This window comes from Dipteris shenzhenensis, chromosome 22 (genome assembly GCF_047967505.1).
Source record: "Dipteris shenzhenensis isolate YYH24624 ecotype China chromosome 22, Dip_SZ_1.0, whole genome shotgun sequence".
Classification (NCBI taxonomy): Eukaryota; Viridiplantae; Streptophyta; class Polypodiopsida; order Gleicheniales; family Dipteridaceae; genus Dipteris; species Dipteris shenzhenensis.
The window spans coordinates 1540246-1565795 of NC_141617.1; the positions used below are offsets into that span (position 1 = coordinate 1540246).

At 43.6% G+C, this 25550-nt stretch overlaps 1 pseudogene across 1 annotated transcript; it reads right to left on the reverse strand.

Annotated features, from left to right (window-relative positions):
- Nucleotides 1-2367: 2367 nt before the first annotated feature.
- LOC147887602 (pentatricopeptide repeat-containing protein At4g13650-like) lies at nucleotides 2368-5835 on the reverse strand (annotated as a pseudogene). Its single transcript, XR_015543163.1, has 2 exons — nucleotides 5383-5835; nucleotides 2368-5344 (listed from the first exon to the last, which is right to left on the reverse strand). The product of XR_015543163.1 is annotated as a pentatricopeptide repeat-containing protein At4g13650-like (transcript).
- Nucleotides 5836-25550: the final 19715 nt, after the last annotated feature.

The window sequence follows — 25550 nt, forward strand, 5'->3', positions numbered from 1 at the left end:
CTCTGAGGCTGTTTCCGAGAGGTAGAATGCAAAGAAAGAACGAAAAGCACTGACGAGAGAGAGAGAGAGAGAGAGAGAGAGAGAGAGAGCGAGAGAGATTCCAGGCTCCATATTCAAAGCTAGAGGTTACAGAGAGAGAGGTTTCAGAAAGAGAAGCGAGACTGGCAGTTATAGTTTCTTTGTTAGTTACGCATCATGGCGTGGGACGCGGTTTTTATCTTTCAATTTACACTCCAAACCAGTCTCACAATCAGTTTGAACGATGCTTTTACAAGCACTAAAAAAGCAGTGTCCATGGACACACTGCGACACTGCTTTTTAGTCCAACGAATCGTGCTACCACCCATACATGCATGCATGCATATGTACACGTGTGTGTGTGTGTACATACATACATACATACATATATGTGTGTGTGTGTTTGTGCGCACGCATGTAGAGAGAGAGAGAGAGAGAGAGAGAGAGAGAGAGAGAGAGAGAGAGATTGGGGAGAGTCGTGAAGTGGAAAGCAATGCTACTAGATTGTATTCCCAAAGAGAGATTTACTCAAATAGAAAGATACACTAAATAGACAAGAATGAAAGTTAAACTTTTGGGATATATATGAAACCAAATAAAAGAGAGTAGACTAACTAAACCAAGACTAACTTTCATAACCATACCATTGCTTATATTCCTGCAATCCCCCCCCCCTACACCCCGGCATGGCTTTAGGACTATAGAAATGTCTCGATAGTACCTAGCATCCCTAAAGTGTTATGGTTGCACAACTTCATCTTTAGTAACCTATGGTTGAGCCGACTCCCCATATGGGTATGGTAGCTCTAGTTCGAGCACCCGCCGGTTTATGGAGTTTTAGCGTGATGAGCTGGAGGCCTGGGGGTCGAAGGCAAGTCCCACATGCCTGGGTTCGTCAAGGTCCTGGTATCTTCTCCACGCTCAAAGTTTCAGTTGATTATGGAGAGTCCACACTTGAGGTGGCACCGAATAAATAAGGTGGGGGGAAAAAGTTCTCCATGAGATGCTTGGTGGGTGTAAGTGCCTCACAGAGCAAAGCCGGCTCTCAAAACAAAACAAAATAAAACAATGGCATTTTTCGACCCTTCCCTTGATATTTTTTGTAGATCTCTTATCCCCAAGCCTTGTTGAAGGTGTGCAAATGTACAAATGTATAGATGGAAAGGTTTTGATGAAGATATTTACCATGTTGTCCTTGGATGGAAAATAGTGAGGTCGATTAGTCCTCAATACAGCTCTGACTATAATCATTGATGATTTTCAAAATGCTTCATCTGAGCATGAAAGACGATATTGTTTGCTATGGTGATGCAACTTTGACTGCCACAGTAAGTGGGAGTGGTCACACTATCTTTTGAATTACCTAGATCATGTTTAACTTCCTCAACCACGTGCATTCTATAGTGGTCGCGTTCGTTGCCTTATATTTCACTTCACTAGATGAAAAAGAGACCCTAAGCTTGCTTGCTGAACTCAATGACAAACAATAGCCAAAAGTGGATCGTCAATCATCGATGTCCTTGACCAATCATAGTTTGTGTACCCATGAAGGTCAATGTCCGAATCTCGAGCATAATACAAACCAAAAGTGAGAGTACCATGTACATCTCTAAGAACCCTTTTGGCTGCAATTCAATCTGCGATTGAGGGACAATGCCTAAATTGACAGAGCAACCCTGTAGCATAGGCAATATCAAGCCTCATAGAGCAAACTAAATGAGGTTGCCCACTTACTATCTATAAAGCATACCATCAAATTATTCAGTTGTGTTATACTTATTGAGCTCGAGGCCTGTTGGAAATTGACCAAACGGGAGACGGAAGTTAGGTCATACATATTACAAACAGGAGGAGCAAAACTTCATTCAGCAACAATTGAAAATATGAAGTCTTGGCTTATGTATTAAACCCCAAACTGGGGTAACTAAATTAAACTAATTAGAGTTAGTCCACATAACCATACAATTTTCATATTCCTGCAAGATCTCTGCTCAATGGTATTGTTAAAGTACTTTGGAAATGTCTTAGTAGACTTAGGGTATCTAAAGTACCTGGCTGCACAACTTCATCCATAGGAATATAGCAATCTATGGGAGTACAAATAAAGAACAATGTCATTTCAACTCTTGAACTCTCCATCATATTATCATGTCATAAAGTGTTTTATCAAAGATACATGCCTCAGTAGATATAGCACCTTCTGTAACAAACTTCAAAACTGAATACTAGAACTAGCTCATGAAAAAATTTGTCCACTTTAATAAGGGAATTCAATCTAGTGGGGATGAATCTGTAATAAGACAAAATGCAAACACCACATTTAATCATGAACAAGTCACATGGTGTACATGGCAGAAATCAAACGTCTTTTGAGGTAAGGAGACTGGATTTCTAAAAAGTCACAACCTTGTTCACTAAAGCACACGATCCCAACTCATTTTCATCCTTTCGCTCTCCTGGTCTGAGTCCGCCTCACCTATGTTTCTGTCATGCTAGCATCAACATTTCAAGTAGGAGGAATAAACACTACCATAGTTACACTAGGACTACCAATAGTCCCCACAAGAACAGTTTTTTTTCTTGAAAACATGAAAGTGGTTAGCACCTCTGATGAGAATAGTTTGCTGCTCTACTTTTGGATATAAGTGCTGTAGCTGAATGACAGCTCTGCAAACCCGCATGATTTTTTTACATGTATGGGTACCCCCTTGGGTGCATTAATCAGGGCACAAGTGGTAGCCAGCTTCTCATGTGCCCACATAACTCAGATTCCTTAAGATTATCAGATATGTCTTGGGATAATCTGGTACCTTATTTTGAAAGAAAGATCTAGTTTTGCATACATATTTGCTTTGGGAATGTCTTGTATCCCCTACCAACAATGAATGCACAATTCCACCAACATTAGTCTAACCCTCTGGCTTCTTCCATGCTTATTCTTTTAATCTCATTAACTCAATCTGTTTAGCGTCCTCCTGCATGTGAGCATCTGCATAGATGTTAGACATCAAGACATAAGCTGCAGCATCCTTTTTATCCAATTCCACTGCATGTTCAAAGGCCCATCTTCCAACCTCCACATTCCCCCACTTCTGACAAGCACCCAACAAAGTATGCCACAACACGAGATTAGGATTTAATGGCATCTTCTTTATCATCACTACTGCTTTGTCTAATTGGCCTGCACGGCCAAGGAGATCAACCATGCAAGTGTGGTGCTCAATAGTTGGAGTGATGCCATAGTCTTTGCTCATGGACTCAAAGTATGTCTGGCCCTTCTCCACTAGACCTGTGTGACAACATACAGTAAGAATGCTAAGGAATGTGACCCCATCTGGTTTTATGTTTTCTGCTCTCATTCTGTCAAGCATGAGAAAAACCTTTCCACTCTCTCCTAGCTGGGCATACCCTGCGATAAGTGCAGTCCATGAGACTTCATCTCGAACTGGAAGTTTGTCAAACACTTCCTGTGCTTTTGCAGGCAAGCCACATTTGGCATACATATCAACCACAATGTTGCCAACAACAGGATCTCTTTCCAACAACCCCTTTCCTGCAATCTCAGCATGTATTTTTCGGCCCTTTTCTATGGCTCCTATCCTGCCACAAGCTTTCAAGCAGCAAACAAATGTGAACGTATCAGGAGAGACGCCCTCCAATTGCATCTGTTCGAAACAGTTCAGAGCATCCTGACCAAGGTCATGTTCAACATACCCTGCGATAATAGCATTCCACGAGACTGCATCTCGAATTGAAAGTTTGTCGAATACTTCCTGCGCTTTTGCAAGCAAGCCACACTTGGCATACATATCAACCAAGGTGTTACCAATAATATGATCTCTTTCCAACAATCTTTTTTTCGCAATCTCAGCATGTATTTCTCGGCCCTTGTCTATGGCTCCTATGCTGCCACAAGCTTTCAAGCTGCAAACAAATGTGACTACATCAGCAGAGATGCCCTCCAATTGCATCTGCTCAAAACAGTTCAGAGCATCCTGACCGAGGTCATGTTCAGCATACCCTGCGATAAGTGCATTCCATGAGACTGCATCTCGAACTGGAAGTTTGTCGAACACTTCTTGTGCTTCTGCAAGCAACCCACACTTGGCATACATATCCACCAAGGTACTACCAACAAAAGCATTTATTTCCACCAACCCCTTTCGTGCAATCTCAGCATGTATTTCTCTGCCCTTGTCTATGGCCCCTATGCTGCCACAAGCTTTCAAGCTGCAAACAAATGTGACCGCACTTGGCGAGATGCCCTCCAATTGCATCTGTTCGAAACAGTTCAGAGCGTCTTGACCAAGGTCATGTTCAGCATACCCTGCGATAATTGCATTCCAGGAGACTGCATCCTGAATAGGAAGTTTGTCGAACACTTCCTGTGCTTTTGCAAGCAAGCCACACTTGGCATACATATCAACCAAGGTGTTACCAACAAAAGGATCTCTTTCCAACAACCCCTTTCGTGCAATGTCAGCATGTATTTCTTGGCCCTTCTCTATGGCTCCTATGCTGCCACAAGCATTCAAGCTGCAAATAAGTGTGACCGCATCAGGAGAGATGCCCTCCAATTGCATCTGTTCGAAACAGTTCAATGCGTCCTGACCAAGGTCATGTTCACCATAACCTGCGATAAGTGCAGTCCACGAGACTGCATTTCGAATTGGAAGTTTGTCGAACACTTCCTGTGCTTTTGCAAGCCACCCACACTTGGCATACATATCAACCAGGGCGTTACCAACAAAAGGATGTCTTTCCAACAACCCCTTTCTTGCAATCTCAGCATGTATTTCTCGGCCCTTGTCTCTGGCGCCTACGCTGCCACAAGCTTTCAAGCTGCAAATAAATGTGACCGCATTAGGAGTGATGCCCTCCATTTGCATCTGTTCAAAACAGTTCAGAGCGTCCTGACCAAGGTCATGTTCAGCATACCCTGTGATAAGAACATTCCATGAGACTGCATCTCGAACTTCAAGTTTATCAAACACTTCCTGTGCTTTTGCAAGCAAGCCACACTTGGCATACATATCAACCAAGGTGTTACCAACAAAAGGATCTCTTTCCAACAATCCCATTCTTGCAATCTCAGCATGTATTTGTCGGCCTTTGTGTTTATCTTTCAACCTGGCACAAGCCTTTAGTAAGGCCACGAAAGTATGCCCACTAGGATGTACACAATCCTCCTGCATTTTTTGGCGCAGCACGAAGGCATGCTGTAATTCCCCACATTCAATATAACCTGTGATGAGAGAAGTCCAGGAATACTCATTCCGATCAACCAACCTATCAAAAACCTGCTGGGCATCCCGCATGCTTCCAACTTCCACCAACATTGGGACGACGTAGTTCCCGAGTGACCTATGAGCTTCCAGCCCACTTTTGCGCAGGTAGGCGTGCAAGCGCAGGGCATGCGCTAGAATTTTGTGTTTTCTGCAATTACGCAAGATGCATGTCAAGTTTTCAAGCGAAGGGGGATGGGACATGCGTTCCAAAGAAGCAAGTGCCTCCTCTAAGCTAAGCTCTGGCAGTTGTGCCATGGGGCTGTGCATGGTGTTGTTTGCAGTCTCCATTTTCTAGAGCGTGCCTTTAACCCAACTTGGATTGTACCAGCCGTCTATCCATGCTTGAAAACTGGGGCTCTTGGGTGTGTGTGCTACCAAGTTACAGCAGAAGCGTAGAATTCAATCTACAGGTAAGAAAGGATTCGTCGTACACGTACTGTGTTGTTTCGATTGTGCTTCCATAAGCGCTCAGCGCTCTTAAGGACCGCATGCCATTGGAGTTGCTCGTGTCGCTAAAAAACTCCCTACTTATGTAAAAACTGGACACATTTCAATTGGTTGATTGACATTTAAATTGAGTCTTATATATGGGGATTCACATACGTGCCACCTCACTTGCCTTGCCACCTCATTAGTTCCTAATATCAAGGCTGATGACTCTTTTTTGGCCTCCCCTGACTAATGTAATCAGCTCCCAAGAAACCAAATTCATGTTTTTCGAAATTCTTTTGGTTGCCATTTTTGTCCCACTACTATTGGTCGAAGTTAGACTTTCCTATTTTACTATTAGTCAAGTTCAATTTACTATTTCACACACACACTCTCTCTCTCTCTCTCTCTCTCTCTCTCTCTCGCTCTCTCTCTCAAGCTTCCCCCCACTCTCTACCTCCACGCCCACATCATCTCCGAAGATGCACCCTTGCTCCTCAATTGTCTCCAGCTCGTTTGCTACTACTTTAGCCTTTGATTCTTGGAAATTCCTCCACCAACCTCTTCGGCAGGCCTTATGAATGGCAAAAGTCATTCAACTTGTTTTTTTTTCACAAAGCTGTCGGCTTATATTAAGAGAAAAGAAGTACAAACATGGCCATCAACAAAGGAGCAAAAAGCGTGTGGCCTACGCTACATGCAGCAAAAGAGAACCACCCAAAGTGGGTAAACATTGAGACTATTAATAGCGCTAACAACTCGAGCAGAATCTGCCCAATCAAGGTGTCTTGCTTCCAAATCACCCTTCTGACATCTTGCAGTCTCAATGCACATTCCTAACAACTAAAGACTCTCTATACGCTATAGAATATCCGGCACAAAGATGACTTGTTTATATACAGACCAAACAGTTCTTGTAATTGCGGCCCAGATATAAGGCAAACAAGTCCCCATATAAAAGACCAGCAGTGTCCCCAAGCGGTACTAGCTTTTAATTGGCAACTAAGTAGAAACGGGTCATGAGTCCCGACTTGTGAGTAGCAACCTCCAACGTCATCCATGCCCCCCACGCTATAGGACAGTTCCAGCACAGATGCCTCAGTAGTTCTACCAACACAAAGTGGGCAATTTGGGTTAATAACAAGCCTTTTCGCTAGTTTGACTCTCACTGTGGAATGCAATGATGCATTAGCTTCCATAGGAGGAAACTCCATCTACGCATGTGGCACCCTTTCCACACCTCCCAGCAATGCAACCCCATTTTTGATTGAGGTCTCCAACCAAAGGTGGAACCTTTACCAAGTTCCTGTAAATGACCCTCGTTGAGACTTTCTTTAGACAAGTCTTACCAAGAAGCCATTGGGTTACCCTACCATTAGGTGCTTCAATACAATTTGACGGCCACAATTGGCCAATACTGTTTAAAATTGCCGCCATCAGTCCCCTCTCCTTAGGAGTTAACATGAATTGGACAGAAATTTCATGGAGATTTTACCAGTTCCCCTTGTTCTTGTCCCAAATCTGACACCAAGTCTGCAATCCTTTCTGGAACAGCTTATGAGCACTTCTCAAACCTAGTCGAGCTAAAGGTATTCTGTCTAAATTCATAGCTCTTCCCCACTAATGCTTTCAACCAAGCTGGCATCCCAACCAACTATTATTCATGGGCGGTGTACGAACCACATCTGCAGCTAACAAGTCGGTGACATAAATGCCCAACGGTCACCTTGGCATATCACGGATCGAGCTCGATATCTCAACACTCCCCCTCGAGCTCAATCCCAATTCCTGCACACCAAGCAGGTCTTTGAACTTGCGCAGCTTCTCTGCGCCCAATGCCTTCATGAATATGTCAGCTACCTGACCCTCTGTGCTGACATAAACTAGATTAATAAAACCTACTAAAACATTCTCCCGCACATAGTGATAATGCACCTCAATGTGCTTTGTTCTAGTATGATAGACTGGGTTATTTGCCAAGTGTATACTGCTCATGTTATCACAAAAAATGACAACTAGCCCATCTGTAGATTGATGCATATCATAAAGTAGTTTATGCAACCAAGCTGCCTCACATGCAACCCTGTACTCAGCCTCTGTGCTCAACAAGGCAGCTGTAGGCTGTTTCTTGCTCCTCCGAGTGACTGCAACACTCCCAAAAGAGAACATATATCCACTTGTAGATCATCTATCAGAAATACTAGGAGCCCAATCAGCATCAGTGTATCCATGCAACTGTATCTGAACCTGAGTCTCATAAAAAAGTCCATACTGCAATGTGGACTTCACATACCTCAGTATGCGTCTAGCCACATCCAAATGCAGTTTCCTTGGAGCCTGCATAAACTGACTTACCAAACCAACAACATAGCTCAATTCTGGCTTGGTAATAGTCATATCAATCAAACTTCCTACTATGCATCTATACATAGTAGGGTCTTCCAGAAGCTCACCTACATTTGCACTCAGCTTCACATTTTGCTCCAAAGGAACTGAAATAGGCTTACAACCTATCATCCCATATTTGGACAGCATGTCTAATCCATACTACCTCTGCAAGAGCCATATCCCACTTGTGGATCTAATCACCTCAATGCCCAAGAAGTAACACAGGTCTCCCAAATCCTTCATCTCAAACTTCTGCTTCAATAGCATTTTCACATGAAGGATATCTTCATCACTATCACATGTGATGATCAAATCATCAACATAAATGACAAGCAGCATAATGCCTTTCTCTATTTTTCGCACATAAAGTGAGAAATCTCCCTTGGAAATTTGAAAGCCAATAGTGACAAGATACTGTCCTATCTTGTCAAACCATGCTCTAGGTGCTCGCTTCAAGCCATACAAGGCTTTCTTCAACCTGCAAACAAACTCAGGATGAACAGCATGAACATCACCTGGTTGCTGCTCCATATAAACCTCTTCTTGCAAATCACCATGCAAGAAGGCATTCTTTACATCCATCTAATCTAAAGACCACCCTTTGATGCAACCATAGCAATGACTGCTCTTACGATTGCCATCCTTGCAACCAGAGTGAATGTTTCTTCATAATCAATGCCATATGTCCGTGCATACCCCTTAACTAATCTTGCCTTGTATCTGTTCACAGAACCATCTGCATTGTGCTTCACCTTTAAACCCACTTGCAGCCAATTGCATTCTTGTCTTTAGGCAAAGGCACTAATTCCCATGTAGCATTTGCTTCCAAGGCATCTATTTCTTCATCCATGGCTTTCTCCCATTTTTCTTTTCCCATGGCTTGCTCAAAAGAAGTGGGTTCTGGTTCATGTATCATTTTGACCATATAGGCATAGTGAATGGCTATAAATCCATCATATTTCAGACTATCCAGAGGATGCCTAGCTCTGGTAGACTTGCGCAAAATAGGCTCACTACTAGGTGCTCTCAAAACATCCCTTGTCTTCCTTACTCCAGGTGTAACAATAGAAGGAATACCCAACTCATCATCAAGGCTCTGTTCTGAGCCACTGGATTCACCATCCACATAAGAGTGGCCTACATTCACATCAACCATGGGCTGATCTACTTTCTCTTTTGCTTTTTGTGGTTTATACTAGCATCTACATCCTCAATCACATTTACTAGTTTATACCAGCTGCTCATCTCATCAAAAACAACATCTGTGCTCACTGTAAACTTATGAGTAGAAGGGTTATAGCATCTATACCCTTTCTGTTGCATAGAATAACCAATAAAGATGCACTTCTCAGCTTTTGGATCCAACTTGGATCTCAACTCATCTGGCACATGAACATAGGCAATGCAACCAAAAACTTTCAAATGAGAAATATCTGATTTCCTACCAGTATACCTCTCCTCTGGCGTCATGCCATGTATTGTTGCAGTGGGAGTCCTGTTCATTATGTAGACTGCTGTAGCAACTACTTCAGCCCAATAATAATCTGGCATGTCTTTTTCATTGAGCATGGCTTGAGATACCTCTCAAATATGCCTATTTTTCCTTTCTGCAAGTCCATTTTGCTGCGGGGTATGACTGCATGAATATTGCTGCAAGCCTGTTTCGTTTTCAACCATAGCTTTAAAAGCTTTGAAATGCCCAAACACTTTACTTTTCTTTTCCATAAAATACACCCAAACTTTTCTACTGTAGTCATCAATAAAAGTGACAAAATAATGACAACCTCCAATAGATGCAGCTTTAGGAGTCCACACATGAGAGTGGACTAATTCCAATGGCCTCTTACTCTCTTGAACATGTCTAGGAAATGGTTTCCTTGCCTGTTTTCCAAATTGATAGGCTTCCCATACCTTATGCATTCTGCAACCTTGAACTTAGGCAATCCTGCAACAATATTTTGGGCCTCCATTAATTTTAGTCGTCGTACATTAATTTGACCAATGCGGTTATGCCACATATCAATATTTGCAACTACACAAGTCCCATGTGCAAACATTGCTGCACTCAATTTAGGCATGTCTGCATCCAACGTAACCATCCTGCCCTTCTTCTTCCCTTTTGCTATCAAGCGACCTTTATTTTTCATATCCTCAACAAAGCATCCATGAGGATTAAATCTGACCTGCAAGCCCTGCTCAACCATTTGACCAATAGAAACCAGGTTCTTGGTGATATTCGGGACATGAAATACATCAGACAGGTATTTCTTTTTCCCATCCTGCATAGACAAAGGAATTTTACCAATCTGCACAATAGGATGTGTAGTATCATCACTAGTCTCCACAAATCTTGGTCTTTCCATTTTCCTTGCATCCTGCATCCATTCTACATGACCTGTCATGTGGTTTGACGCACCTGAGTCAAGATACCACACATCATTGCTTTCTTCTCTACTTGTCACAGAATTGGTCATGTGTTGCACCATAAACAGATGCTCATTTCTGTCATCACCCTATCTACTAGAGGATGCATAATTGCCTTGCTGCAATTTTCTAGTCATGATGTCATTCTGCTTTTTATAGCAGTCTTTAACCATATGACCCATTTTACCACAGTAGTAGCATTCAACATTGCTGTTTGCATTTTGGGCTCTCTGCCATCCACCACAACCTCTTTGGCTCCCCTTGCCTATAAGGTTACCACGTCCTCCTCCATAGGATTGGTTTTCTTGAATTTGCTGCATATTTTGATTTATGCCATGGCCTCTAGATCGGCCTGCTCTACCTCTACCTCTACCTCTACCTCTTCCAACATTTGAGTAGAAGACAGTTTCTTTTGATGTTTCTCGTGAAGAAGATGCGGCACCATTTCTTTGTTCTTCAAAAATTAGAAGAGCAATCAACTATGCAAAATCAGGAAAATTCTCACGGATGGCAATGGATGTCCAAAACTGTGCATAATCCTTTCCTAGACCATTCAAGGTCACAGAAACTAAATCATCATCTTCCACTGGCGACCCAATGGAAGCAAGTGCATCTGTAATCTTCTTCACCTTCGTGTGGTAGTCATTGATGCTCATATTTTCTCTCTGCACATTATGCAACTCGTGCTTAAGTTGCATTTTCCTAGCTTGTGTATTTGTGCTATACATTTTTGTCAAAGTATCCCATGCCTCCTTTGGCGTGCTTGCATCCTGAATATGCACAATTATAGAATCTGAAATATTGATAAACAGCCAGTACATAACTTTTCTGGCTCTCTCATGCCAGCCTTTAAATGCCTGCAACTCCTGTTGATTGGGAATATTAGGAATAACTGGTTCTTGTTCAGCTCCAGTAATGAACTCCCAATAGCCTTTTCCCTTAAGGAAATTCGTCTTTCTAAACTTCCATGCTTGGAAGTTGTTCTTGTCAAGCTTTTCACTGACAATCTGTGAAAGAGCATCAGATGCCATTATAGAAGACTATAAAATATTCTGTCACTGCAAAAAAACACTTCTTCTGCCGCATAAGGTCAAATCTGCAAAACTGACGAAAGTGGTATTTGACCACACAGTCACTTCCTAGTGACGATTATGCATCAATAGGCAATAAGAATGATTCTATCACTCCCAATATCTCTACGCATAGGCATACGATGTAATTTCTGCGATAACTTTTCACCGACCTACAGAACAGTGGTCGCACAGCAAAAATAGGGCACTTTCCTGAGTGCTTGCAAAAAACTTTCACCACCAAACTGGGCCTCGAAATGGCCTCGAATCAAAAAAATAATTTTTGTAGCATATATTGCCCGCTCGCCACACCACGAAGGGCGTCCCAATCTGTGACAATGCACTCTTGCACTTTTCGACTGTGCTACCTGCAGAGATTTGCTCCCAAACTCGAAAAAAAGGAAAGCAACACTGATTCTCTGACTAGGACACTATGAACTTGCTTGAGCTCCTTACCACGAACCGAGCTCTAATACCATGTGAAGAATGGGAGAGAATGAAGGAGTCTCACTTGCAGCTTTCTCACATACACAATGGGGGAATATATATAAAGGCGGAGGCTGAAAATAGTTTTCCTCTTCTTAGTTGTGAAAGCCAAAAGAACTCTAAGTATAAAAGAATAGGTGAACCCTATATGTGGGTCTCAAACCAAACTCAGCTAACTAAGGTGGCATACTAATTGAGCCACTAACTAGAGTACATAAAGATAGCTGTCATCCAACTATTATTCATGGGTGGTGTACCAACCGCATCTATAGCTAACAAGTTGGTGACATAAATGCACAACGGTCACCCTGGCATATCACGAATAGAGCTTGATATCTCAACATGCACATGGAAAGAGTACACCACAAACTTAGGGAGTGTGATCCCCAAATATCCCAAGGCAAAAGCTTCCAGGCAATGTGCACAGGTTGTATGTTCTAGTTGCAAGCTGTTGTTGAGTGTCTCATGGAAGTTAAGCCTCGCCACTCCAGGTTTTGAGCCTCATTCATGGGCTTCAAACCCCAAATGGCTTAAGGCGTGAGGGCACTCAGGGAATTTAAGCCCCAAATCGCCTAAGCCTTCGAGGTGCGAGGCTAACATAAGTACTAATTGGGAGCTGGTTAAGAACACCTCCTACCACCAGGCTTGTCCCAAGTGCTCTAATATGGTTAACACAAGCGCTATTTCTGCTAGTAGGGAGAGATGGAAAGAATAACAATATGCCTTGGCACCCTACAGGCCCAAGAGCCTTTGGTTATAAAGAGAGGGAAAGTGCTAAAAGGAAAAGGGTTGGCCCTCCCTTCAAAAGGTGACATGTATAAAAGGCCAAAGTGTTGACTTTGGTCTTCATTGTTATTTGCACAAGTTTGAATACAAGCTCCCTCTTCTCTTCCAAGAGAGTGTTTTGGGTGTTCCCTGGTTTCCATTGTAGTACCTTTGTATTTGCCACTCCATCCCCTTTCACTCTCCTCTTCCTTTCTCCCTCTTCCTCCCTTCTCCCCTCTCTTCTTCCCTCTCTCCCCTCTTTCTCTCGTGGAAACACATTGCAACAATCCGAAGGCTGCTTGAGTGACACTTGCGGATGGCTCGTGCCTTGCATTGCTCTCACAAGGAGTAGCTTGGAGTGGAGGCTCCATCGGCATCTCTTCAACATCCCCATGACACATGAGTCACCATTGAGGCCACACACATCCTCCACCACTTATATGGTTGACGGTGTGGAATTTTATGCAGAGCCATTGGTCGAAAGTTGAGCGCCTCTTTCATGCATTTTTGGAGGTGAGGAGGGGGAGGAAAAACGTATGCATTATATATCACGGGAGGTGCTCAAAGTGCCCAAATTGCTGGGGGGGATTAAGGATTCGTGATATTAGACTTTAAAATCTCTCCCTAATAGGGAAATGCCTACCTAATTTATTGACAAGAGAAGCACCGTGGGTTGAAGTGGTGAAATGGTTTATAGAGAGAGGGCCTGGAGTCGAGGTTGGTGCATGTGTAGAGCTATCTTGGTATCATAGGCAATTCTTTGAGCTTCCATTGAAACTAGATTATCTTTATGTACTCTAGTTAGTGGCTCAGTTAGTATGCCACCTTAGTTAGCTGAGTTTGGTTTGAGACCCACATATAGGATTCACCTATTCTTTTGTACTTAGAGTTCTTTTGGCTTTCACAACTAAGGAGAGGAAAACTGTTTTCAGCCTCCACATTTGTGTGTATTCCCCCATTGTGTATGTGAGGAAGCCGCAAGTGAGACTCCTTCCTTATCTCCCACTCTCTTCACAGTGCACGGTGCCTGTAATCATTGGCCTTGGGGTATTCAGGGATCAAACTCCCTGAGCTTTTTCGTTGACGTAGATCATGAAGCCTAATCACCTCTAATCATTGATTACCCTACATTTGGCGACTGTGCTTGGTGGATGTTAACACGCCCCCCTTCTTGTTATTGCTAATCCACCCTCAAGCGCACTAGAGGACGTGTGTGGTGAGGACCATCTGTAGGACTGCATAGTGGTCCAATTGTCGTGGAGTGAGTCGAGAGAGGAATGAGCGATACTTCAAAAAATGGGTGGTGTGCATATCCTCGTATGTGCGGATGTGATGTCCATGGAGATTGCAGATGCAGAGGTAGAGGCGGAGGTCGTGGAATTGCATAGGACTAACATCGGGATGGAAGACAATTTGGTTGTCCAGATTGTGGAGGCGGCGGTCGTCGATGGGGCGACTGTGGGCGGTGAGATCGTGGAGGAGTAAGAGGTAGAGGCAGTTGAAGTAGACCACTACTATGACGGCAGGATCTAGAACTGAGCCATACGTGTCGTTGAATGACTAGAGGTGGAAGCAAAATCCCTCCTAAGTCATCTCTTTGGGGAAGTTGTACTTTGGAAAGTTGTACAATGTATTGGGGTCCTTCTGTTGGAGTTCTTTGAATTCGGCCCAAGTCCATCATCGTTCCGTTGGCATATACAGGGGGTGGATTCAATGATCGATATGGGCACTGCGGGTAGTATCGCCAAAATTTCTCCAACTTCAAGAAGGGGAGTTGCCATCGTGGCTATACATCGACATCTACATCAGTCGTTGGGACTGGAGCATTGGGGGCAAGGCTATATCCTCCTCTTGTGTGCTTTGGGTGTGTGCATCACCAGTCTCATTGAAGGACTATGTGATGAATTGTGTGAGGGGACGCACTTCTACAATTTTGTATAGAGGGAGGTGGGAGCCCTCGAGTTGGCACTTCCAATTAAGCATAAGTGCACTGTTTTGCTCTTGAAATGACTGCAAGTTTGGGCACCATTGGACATCTTTAGGGGGGGAAGCAGTTGGAGTTGGCAGAGCTTCATCATCTGCAATGGGCATGGGATCTGGCTCTACTATGCCTGTTGGCATTGTCGCTTCGGCTGCCTGTAGAAAATTGGTTGCTTTCTTCAGGAAGGTTGACTGGAGCTATAGAGGAGATGGACCGGGAGGTCCCATGCTATGCTGATGCGTTAGAAGAATATTTGGACAGTGTTGTCCAAGGGAGGGGTGGGATCCAGAGGAGGTGGTGGTGGAATTTCGACAGAGGGGGTAGTAGAATTAAAGAGGGCAATGGCTTCTTGGCCTTTTTCCTTGGTGAATTCCTCGGGGCATGGTACGTGAATTGTTTCAAAATTACTCACCAAGGACTCAAGTGAGTCTTGGAGAGCTTGTAGCACCCTGTTGAAGAGGATTATTATGCCGAGGGGGTTGTAGGTGGTGGACTAGAATGCCGCAAGGTGCCCTTGGGATCTGCCATAGGTCTGCATCCAATTAATGTCTGCTTGTAGACTTTCAGGGGTGTAGACCCATGGCGTGAGTTCCTTGGGCTTTGCGATTTGCACCACTTCATCGTGCATATGATAATTAAGAGACTTCGTGATGATGTTGCACCAGGATTTGAAAATTGAGGAGGATGGGATGGGTGGTTAGAGTCTGGAGTTTGGAGGGGCGGAGGAGAGAGAGAGGTGGGTTGGAGGTCTAAGGAGAAGTATGGCATGGCTAGGATGGGGCGGCAATGATCAGGGTCACGACGGAGGATAGTTTGGAGGGCGTTAGGAGGAAGTGGAGCTGTGAGGTCTAAGTGGAAGATGAGGTTTTGTGTGCCGAGTGCGTCGAATTGCATTTGGAGGGTTTGGGGGATAGTGCATGGTGCAAGTGTGTATGTGGCAAACTGTGCGGAGACCTCCCTATACATCTGAAACTCCTTTTGCTCCCGATCTTCTAAACTTGGCTCCTCTAATTGGCTGGGGGCGCGCTGTCATTCGTTCTCTGCTTGGAAGGACACCGTAAGTTTCCTTTCATGTGCGAAGAGATCTTGTAGAGTTTGGATCTGTCATTCTTGGTGCTCCTGTGCTCTGGCATACTGCGCCTTTGCCTGCGCCTTTTGCTCCAACGTTGTTCACAAGCCAGACTTTACCTTGTTGACCTAGTCCATGAGAGTTTGGACCAAGGATTTGCTTGTGGTGGCGAGGTCATATTTGAGGTTTGTAAGGGCTAGTTCGAGCTCTTCATCTTTTGCACGGTACTCCTCCACTCTCTGTACGACTGCTTGACCTATGGCTTGGGCTGCAACCATTACGGATTGGCTGTTGTGTGTAGAGAGCTATGCCTGAAGGAGACTAGTTGAGAGCTGTGAGGCTTGTTCTTGCCTTCTCTACAAAATTGTGTGCGCGACCTATGGGAGTTGTGCCATGGCTTCAAATAGGTGTTGTTCCATCAGGTGTGCACTCGATAATTGCTCGATCGACATGTGGCTATAGCCACCTGGTGTCCTATATTAGGGCACTCTGCAAAACTGTAGGGCCTCTGCTAGGCCTACTCATGGAGAAGAAGAGGTGCCAGTGGCAAAGGATGTGGTTTCCTGGGGGGTTGTGGAGACCGAGACATAGGGCATAGCGGGAGTGGTCGACGTGGCTTTGGCTCCTAGATGGAGCCCAATGGTAACTGTTTTGTTACCTTAGAGGTCTTTGATGAGGATGGGCTCCTCTTGAATCCGTTTGCCCTTGTTGTGAGAATCTGCTTGCTGGAGTCGCAATTGTCGGCTCATGAATTCTTGCATTTGGCGGTCCTTATATTGTACGAGGAGCTGGCTTGGGTCCGGTTGCACATGACCAGTCGGAGTGGCACTGGGCATTGTCCTTGCTCGCTTGGGCTTGACCTCTGTCTCTTCGGGCTCTGTTTGCACTAGTGCTGTGGTGGATTTTTCAGCCAACCCAAAGCCGACTGATAAATGGTGTTGTAGCAAGTAGTAGAGAACTGACATGTAGTACAGCATGGGGGTGTGGATTACTTCCCCGTGCATCTTGAGGTCATCCCTCATCTGGGCTCCACAAGTACACTCAGAGACTTCTTCACTGCCAGCACCTTAGCTAGTTTTATGCCCTCCCCGCCATCAGAAACCCCTAGCGCCACCACCACCTTATCACACACAGGTAGATTTGTCAGGAGCAAGATCCCTCAAAGTCACAGAGCAGCATAGGTTGCTGGAAAAGGTGGGCCGCAATGGATTCACTAGGATTATGGAAGAAGAGAATCACTCGGGGTTTGAGACCTTCTCACCACCTGAACTTCTCTCTCTAAAAATTTACAGTGGCTAAATTCTCAACAAAGAATCGTATTTGCAAATGGAAAGATGTGCCGCCTGTCTCCATGTTTTGCAGAGTTAGTCTCGAGACCCAGTTTCATCTTTTCTCGGATTGCATTTTCATTAGAGCATCATTGGGTACTTTTGTAACGGTATGCATGACCTGAAATTCTTGAAACCATTGGGTACTTTTGTAACCATACACCTGACCTTTGGCTTGTTGCCAAGCCTCTCGCAGATGCTCTTTAGAGGAAGCTGACGAAGATGCATTTTTTAAATTTTATTTCTAATAAAACTCCTCTTCTCGCAACAAAAAAAAACAATGGACCTTGTCATCGTATATGATGTACTCATAGGCCAAAGCCCATTCCTGTGTATGAGCTTTTCTTGAACCACGGAAAGTCATTTGCTTGGTACGCGCACACGCACATTCAAATTTCGGAGAATAATGACCATACCAAAAAGCAATATTCAACACCATCACCAATTTCCAACACTTGGACTAAAGGCTTCGTCTGACGGCCTTCCCGGGAGTGGTGGCAGCTCCTCGGGATGCCTACGAACAACTGGAGGCCGTTGGATGCACAGCAGACTCGTCGTAATGACGAGAATGCTTCTAAGAAGTTGCCCGTGGAGGCTACCGACTCTGACATGCCCTCGAGCCCAGGCTCATACGCGGATATTGCGAAAGGAGGTGCTTCGACTATTGAGCCTATCAACCTTATTTGCCTAGAGCATGACATCCAGAAGGCTAACCTCAGAAAACGAGAGTACCTCCAAAATTCCGATGGAGAGAATAGGAAAGTTCTCACAGTCCCGATTGATACCGACCCAGAAAATCTCAGTAGGGAGTATAATAGGCTGCAAGACTCTGGTTTTTTTATGTTGTTCCTTGGTAGAATCCCTGGTGAAGATGAATTCCCGTGGTGGTTTCGATCCACATACCAGGATGTGTTCTTTGGTCGAGATTTCAGGTTCGCGGCTTCTTCCAAGCCACAGTTAACTTTGCAGGTGAGTGTGACTGGATTGTCTCTAGTGCATGCGGCTATCGGGGTAATTTGGTTTACATGATCCCTTGGAGTGCCTCATTCACTCCGGAGGAAGTCTTGCAACACGAGTGTCCAGTGTAGCTGCAATCCCCTCAGTAAGAGATCTTCCCCCAGAATCTGTACTCCATGGGATAGAAGGAGAGAGTTTTTGGATGCTTTGGAGTTGGTTCTTCTGAATGAATGGAGGTTGTTCGTGGAAGTCAAATTCAGAGTCTTCCCCGATGTGTGCTACATCTATAAGTGTAGTGGACGGTTCGCAAGGGAGTGCCACAGTGAGATGCCTGATAACGGCACAGACTTCTCCTGAAAGCAATGAAAAAGGTATTCGAGATTCAACCTCACCGAAGCTTCAGGAAACATCTATGGATGGCTCTGACGATGGGGGTGAGAAAAAGCTCAAATAGGGCCTCAGAGACGGAGGCTCACAGCTCCAATACCATGTAATGTCATAGTAGTTGTCACCGAAATCCAAGTTGTCGACAGATCTTACTGTGGGAACAAAACGTTGCAGCGGCGCTGCTCCCTCCAAGTCACGATCCAAGGTGGCAAGCATGCAAGTTGGTTTGGATTCACCTAAGAGGACTGTTGAGGTGGCATTCAAGCATAATGAACCTCCTCCTAGGCTGACTAAAGATCTCTCTCTCCGGGCAATGAAAGGTAAGGCACGGAAAGGCCAGTTAATTTATTTGCTCCATTGGCTGAGGACATGGATCGCGAGATCGTGGATGATGAGGGGAGTTGATTCAATAATGTGCCATGAAATGGTTGTGATTACCTCGAATGTGAGAGGTGTATGTGCTAGTTGCACTTAAGAAAATGATGAGTGTATACAGGTCCCATGTTTTTGCAGCTCAAGAACTCAAAACAAGAAATGCCTGACTATGGCATTACAATTAGATGATTATCGATTATTCAACAACTCCCCATATGCAGGTAGAGGAGGGACCGCACTCCTTGTCAAATCTGACTTTTCAATTGATTCGGTTCTTTGTGACCAAGAGGGTGGACAGGGAACAAGTTTCTTTGTTGTTTCGGTTTATGCCCCAAATAATTCGTTACTAAGGGTGTCACTATGGAGTAGATTGAAATATAATCTCAACGAAAAGCAGGCTATTTGCATGGGTGATTGGAATAATGTTGCAAGGCCAGAGGACCACTCTCATTGTGGTTCAGAGATGTCTCTGCAGAGCGAGATGCCTAGAGTTAGCCTGTTGATGCTTGTGCACTGGTCGATTGGTTGAGTTTTCACGGGTTGAAAGATGCAAGGTTGTTCACCTAGCATAATAGACATGGCAATTGCTCATGGAGGGCTATGAGGCTCAATCAGTTTCAATTAATTGATAGTGCTTGGTGGCTAAAACCATCCATGAGCAGAAGAGTGCTCTCCGAATGTTACTCTTCACACCACTTTTCTCTTTGGTAGAATCTGGGATTCACTGCTCTATCTCTGACCAATAAAGGTCCTATTCCATTTAAGTTGAACACCACCTTTCTAGGAAATGTCAAGTTTGACAAGGCTGTCATGCAGGCATGGCGAGGAGCAACGAATCTTAATTGATGCTCTATTCAAAGGTGAAAGCATGCATGCTAAAGAATTTGGTAAAAGAAAATCCAAGAATAATAGAGTTTCAAAGTGACTTGCTAGCTGTGCACAGACGTATCTGCTCAAAGCTTTGCATGCTAACCCTAATGACCTTTACTTGGCAACAAATCTGAAATCAACCAAGCTAATTCTGAGGATGTGGGAGCATGGCAGAGTAGTTGCTATGTGAATTTAGGCAAGGCTTACCTATATGGATCACATTGACCGACCATCTAGCTTTTTCTTTCATGCAATTAAAGAGAAGAAATGTGGGGGATGAAAAATTGCGAAAGTGTTTGTGGAGCATCTTTCTAGTGGTGCTAGTCAAGAGCCTCTCATTAGAAAAGGATATAAGGAGCAATTAGAGGAGTTCTTGAGTCATCTCCAAAGATTTGTGCTTCCTCGTGAGGCACTTCAATTTTGTAAAAACCCTTTTTGGAAGCTAAAATCAAATATACTATGGTGAGTATGGACAAAGGAAAGGCACCGGGGGCTAATAGTTTTCTCGTGGAGTTTTTTCAACTTTTTGGGAAGTATGTGGCTCAAACCTTACTACTTTCATTAATAAATGTCAGCTAAAAGGGGAGTTTCCTAATGACTGGTGGCATTTGATACCCCTAAAGATGCAACCAAAATGCTCAAGGCTAATCCCTTTGCGCTCATTTCCAAAAAGATTTTCCTCAAGCTAGTTGGAACATAAAGGGCCTTAGTAGTGTACCACATCACAACTAAAGGTACCTGATTGATAAGCAAATTCATCTAGGTGTTAGTGGGGTTATGATGATATTCTCTTTATCCAAGAACACAAACTGGATGCTAGAGATTGTGTAGATTTAGGTAAATCGCTAACAAGTCCTACCTTTTGGTCACCATATTTGAGCACTAGTAGAAGAAGATGCATTTTAGTTTCAGATTCTTTTTTTCTTGTAGTAGTTGGATATTGTATCATCGCACCCTCTAGAGTATATTGGACCATTCTTTTGATTGGGGGATGTAAGATAAGCTGTCCCAACCTTTATGGCCCCCACAATAGAGAGGATTGTGTCCTTCATTGGTATTAACTTCTCTCTTAAGTCCCCATTGTAGATCCATGGATCATTGGAGGTGACTTCATCGTGATGGAGTTGCCTTGAGATAAAAAGGGGGGAAGAGAAGGTGGCATTCAATTACTAGAAAGAGTAGCTTGGGATGCTTTTCTTTTTTAGTTCAGTGGCAGAGATTCTTGGATAGATGATGAGTTTCACACTTTGCCTCATTCACTCCTGTTTTTATGGTCAAATCATGGTTAGCAATACTTGGTTGATCACCACCACCTTGGAAGCAAGGTCAAGTTTGGCTGAGCTCAAAAATAGGAGATTCCTCCTAATGTTCTCCAACACTAGAGCAAATTGTAAGGAGAGATGCCCATATAGACCTGCCAGTCCAAGTATTTGATAGAAACACCCCTCAAAATCCATGTGAAACCTAAGTCAGCCCCGCAACCTGGAGTGTCTTGGTCACTAATCCAAAATCCATTGAATTAATTCCAATTAATATGTTCAGCTTTTGCTGCTAAGAAAAATAAAACCAAGTCAAACCCCCAACCTGGAGTGTCTTGGTCACTAATCCAAAATCCATTGAATTAATTCCAATTAATATGTGCAACAGTTGCTTCTACTGAGCAAAATAAATCTAAGGCTACTTGAATGAAGTGAGATTATGTGGATTGGCATCCAAGAAAATAGTGATATCATTAGCTGGCTCACTATCCAAGAGCTCCTCAGCCTATCTAAGAGGAAATCTTGGCCCAATAACATTTAGTTGAAATCACAAAGATATGCTCATGGCTTCAACCACAAATAAATACAAGAAGGGGGCAAGAGGGCATCCCTGGCAAACTGATCTAGAAATCTAAAACCTCTCTCCCCTTTCTCCTTGATTAGCACCTGCACATGGGCTGATTTGTACAAGGGAAAAACCCCTCTGACAGAAGCATGTGAGAATCCAAATCGTCAAAGAGTACCTTCCAAAAAACTGCAATCTACTATGTCATAAGGCTTTCTTGAAGTCCAACAAGCCTTTGACCACTTTGCATAGCCTGATGTGAAGCCTCTCAAAATGAGTATATATTATCAAACATGATTTGACCATGATCAAAGCCTATCTACATATCATGGATAAGGTTTGGAAGATGGGCTACAAGGCTAGACTAATAGCTTTGGCCAAAATCTTATAAAACATGCCCAGGAGAATAAATGGCCTCCATTGAGAAATTAAATTTTTGCAACCCTCTTTGGGACAAGATGAATGAAGGCCCTCTTTGAATGAATCAGGAATAATACCAAAGTCCCAGAGTTTAGGTGACATGGTCCCCAATCATGTCCCAAAAAGCAATTAAAAATGGGGTTGTCAATCCATCTGAGCTCGGGCACTTGCCCTTAGGTAGGGCAAGAAGTGTAGTCTTGAATTCTAGGTTAGTGAAGGGTGCATCAAGTGAGACTTTATATGCCTAGCTTCATCAATGGCAAAATATCCTACCAAACTCTATACCTTGCATCACCCTTGGGCATGTGTGTACCGATCTATTGAAAGAAGGGAGGCTTTCAATGGAGTGAATCACCTATGACTCTTTGAGCTTGCATTTTCTAAGTGAGGATGGTTATGGAAGGAACACATCATTGGGCTTCTTCTTCCACTACTAGCCAACCCACGTGTTCAAGATCTCATACATGTTAAAATCATCGACATAAAAAGAATGGTTGTGGATGAGCAAAGATTTTGAACAAAAAGATGACATCATGGCAAGAAGAGGTTCAACTTACCTTTTTCCAATCATTGGGGTTGGAATGTGCCTAAGTCTATTAGGATCACAACATGATAAACATAACAAACTTGCCATCAGGTCTCCATAAAGTTGAGCAACTTGGGTAGTAACGTGGCAAGTTATGTCCCTTACACTCCTCCTTACTAATTAGTTTGTACTCTATTGTTATAGAGGGCACATTCTGATCTTTGATTTAGAAGTAGGGGAGGAACAAGTGATCCTACTTGTCAAAAAAAATCATTCTCGGTGTGATAAATGTTGCGTTGCTCCTTACAAATTGTGCTGCAATTAAGTTACAAGCCTTTTTCTTCAAATCCTCTTCATAAACTCTGCTTCATGTAGCTCTTCATTGAGAATTTGCTTCTCTTGAAGCAAATGAAATATTTCCTTAGTTGTCCAAAGCTCCTTTACAAGAACCAAAGGGAACAACGTTTGCAAACTCTCATCTTAGTTGAGAGAGGAGAGCTCCATGAAAAGAAGTTCAAGTCCCACATAGAAGACCGTAAGGTAGATTGAAACATGGTGAAGGATGCATGAGTGGAAGGTTAAGTAGTTGTGATGTTGAGCTATATGGGGATGAGCTCCAGTACCACATGGAGTAAAGTTATTTTATATCCATGTGACAACCATGTAGTGAGTCTTGTGTGAATGCATGTTATGTGTGTGCCATGAATCTTGCCTATGGTGCCAATGGTGAGGAAATTAGTTTGGTGGCAATTTGGAGAGGGATGCACTATGACATAAAAGGGGATTCTTGACAACCTTCACCTTGCAACAGTTGGCGATTGAAAATCATTATCACTTGTGCCTAGTGTGGATTACTACTATCATGAAGGCTACCCCAATGGGACATATGTAAGGGCTATTAGTGCCTTAATCTACATCATGGGAGTATAGAGATTAGCACAGATCAGGTGCTTGTTAGCCTATATATGCAAAGTATAACATTGGCTATGCATTTGTTATCCATCAAGCCGACCTCTATTTTTAGCCTGCATGAAATTTCATTTGTCTTCTCTTATTATGTAGTTATTTTCTTGCAATTCCCCAAGGTCGCTATTACATGAGCATAATGCTTCAATGGAACTAGTAAGTGGATTAGCTATTGAACCTCATTGGTTGAAACGGCTTGCAATACAATTAAATAGATGGTGGGAGGTGAAAGCATCTTCTTCATAGGGCAACCTTCCTTTTAAAAAGGGATAGTGACAAGCCTAGTATTTCTTAGCGATTTGCTTGTTTTTAAAGTGGATTTACAAACAATGTGGCATGGTGTAGTGATTCGACTCATGACCTATGAGTAGCAAAGCATGGCTATAATCATTTAGTCCCTAGTGATTTGAGTCATGACTTGTGAGCATATATCTTTTTATGTTTTGGGCAGTCTGGTGGTGGTGCATAAGAGGCTTCTTGTGTAGAGTACTAGTACTAGTAGTAGCTGAGTGCTACTAGCAACCTTGTAGCACCTCCCCATGCTTTGGGATTGCTGTGGAGGCGCATTAACTCCAATATTGCAAGGCTAGTCAAACAATGGGAAAAAAGTTAAAACCCTTTGCCAACCTAGCCTTGGAGAGCTAAAAGGGCAGCTTCAGTTATAGAGGATGTCAAAAGACAATTTCTCCTCTAGATTTGTCCATATCAAACCCTTCCACAACTTGCACAGCTAGTTTCAATAGGTGGAGCCTCCTAATTATAGCTTTCATTGGCCTGCAAGGATGTGCCTATGATGTGATCACTAATGTTGAGTTTAGCAACTCCATGCTAGCTTCCTAGTAGCGAAGGTAGTGGGGAGGCCCTCTTAGCGGGTGTTCCCACTCAATGCTCATCTAGTAAAAATGCTAGATTTGCCAGTGCCCATATATTTCCCATGCAATGTACCATGCCAAAATGTAGCATTGTCATGCCCCATTGGAACAAAAAAAACCTCTTGCTGGTCGGGCATTTTGGGGCTTCCTAACAACATACTTCTTTGTCCAGCATCTTTGAAAGTTTGCACTGATTCAATTGGCTAACAACCTAAAAGATTGCACTGATTCAATTGGCTAACAACTTGCTCAAGAGGTTTCAAATGGGTCCTATCACTCTAACAGATGAGAACACTGTAGTTTGCAACCCCATTGGTGGAAATGTAAGGCCACATTTGCCAACATCGGCTACACCATGCTATGTGGGCACAGAGTGGAAACATGCTCTAAGGGTGTTAGCAAACTCAGCTCTACTATTGGTACACCCAAGGATCATGGACAGGCAAGATTTCCAGCCCATGACCCAAGATGCATTCAATGCACCATGGACAAGCATTGGCAGACATAGGCTGGGTCTAGATGGGCAGCAACCATCCCCTAGACTACTGCCGTTGTCATGTTCAGATGGGGTGAGTGCCTTCTTGTTCATTCAGCTTTCCATGGTCCACTTGGAAGGTGGTTCAATGTTACAACCTGCCAAGGTTTGTTATTGGCTTTCTTATTTTTTGACCAGTGCTTGGGTAGGGAAGGGTGCCAGACAAACTCTCCATCTGCAAATAGATCCGAGCTCCAATGTTCCCCGATGGTGTCCTTTGAGTGTGAGGTTAGTTATACACCTAATCATGGATGCCCAAGAATGCAATTAATGACTAATCAAATGAATAGAACACCCATGGTGAGTGGTGCTTGGATACACACCTAATTGTGGATGGAGGTCTTTTAGGGGGAGCACTGAATGTGCAAGGGAGCTTCCCTACCTAGCTCCCTGTCCGCACACAGTCGAGTAATATAATGGGCAGTTTGTGGTGGTAGCTTGATTGCTCAAGGGAACCACTCTAATATTCAGGTCGGATGGACATGGTGGTGTGTAAACATCACTGGGCACTTTCTTCAATTCTCTTCTTGCCTCCCCACACACAAACTGGGTAGCTTGGGTGGGGGATGGCA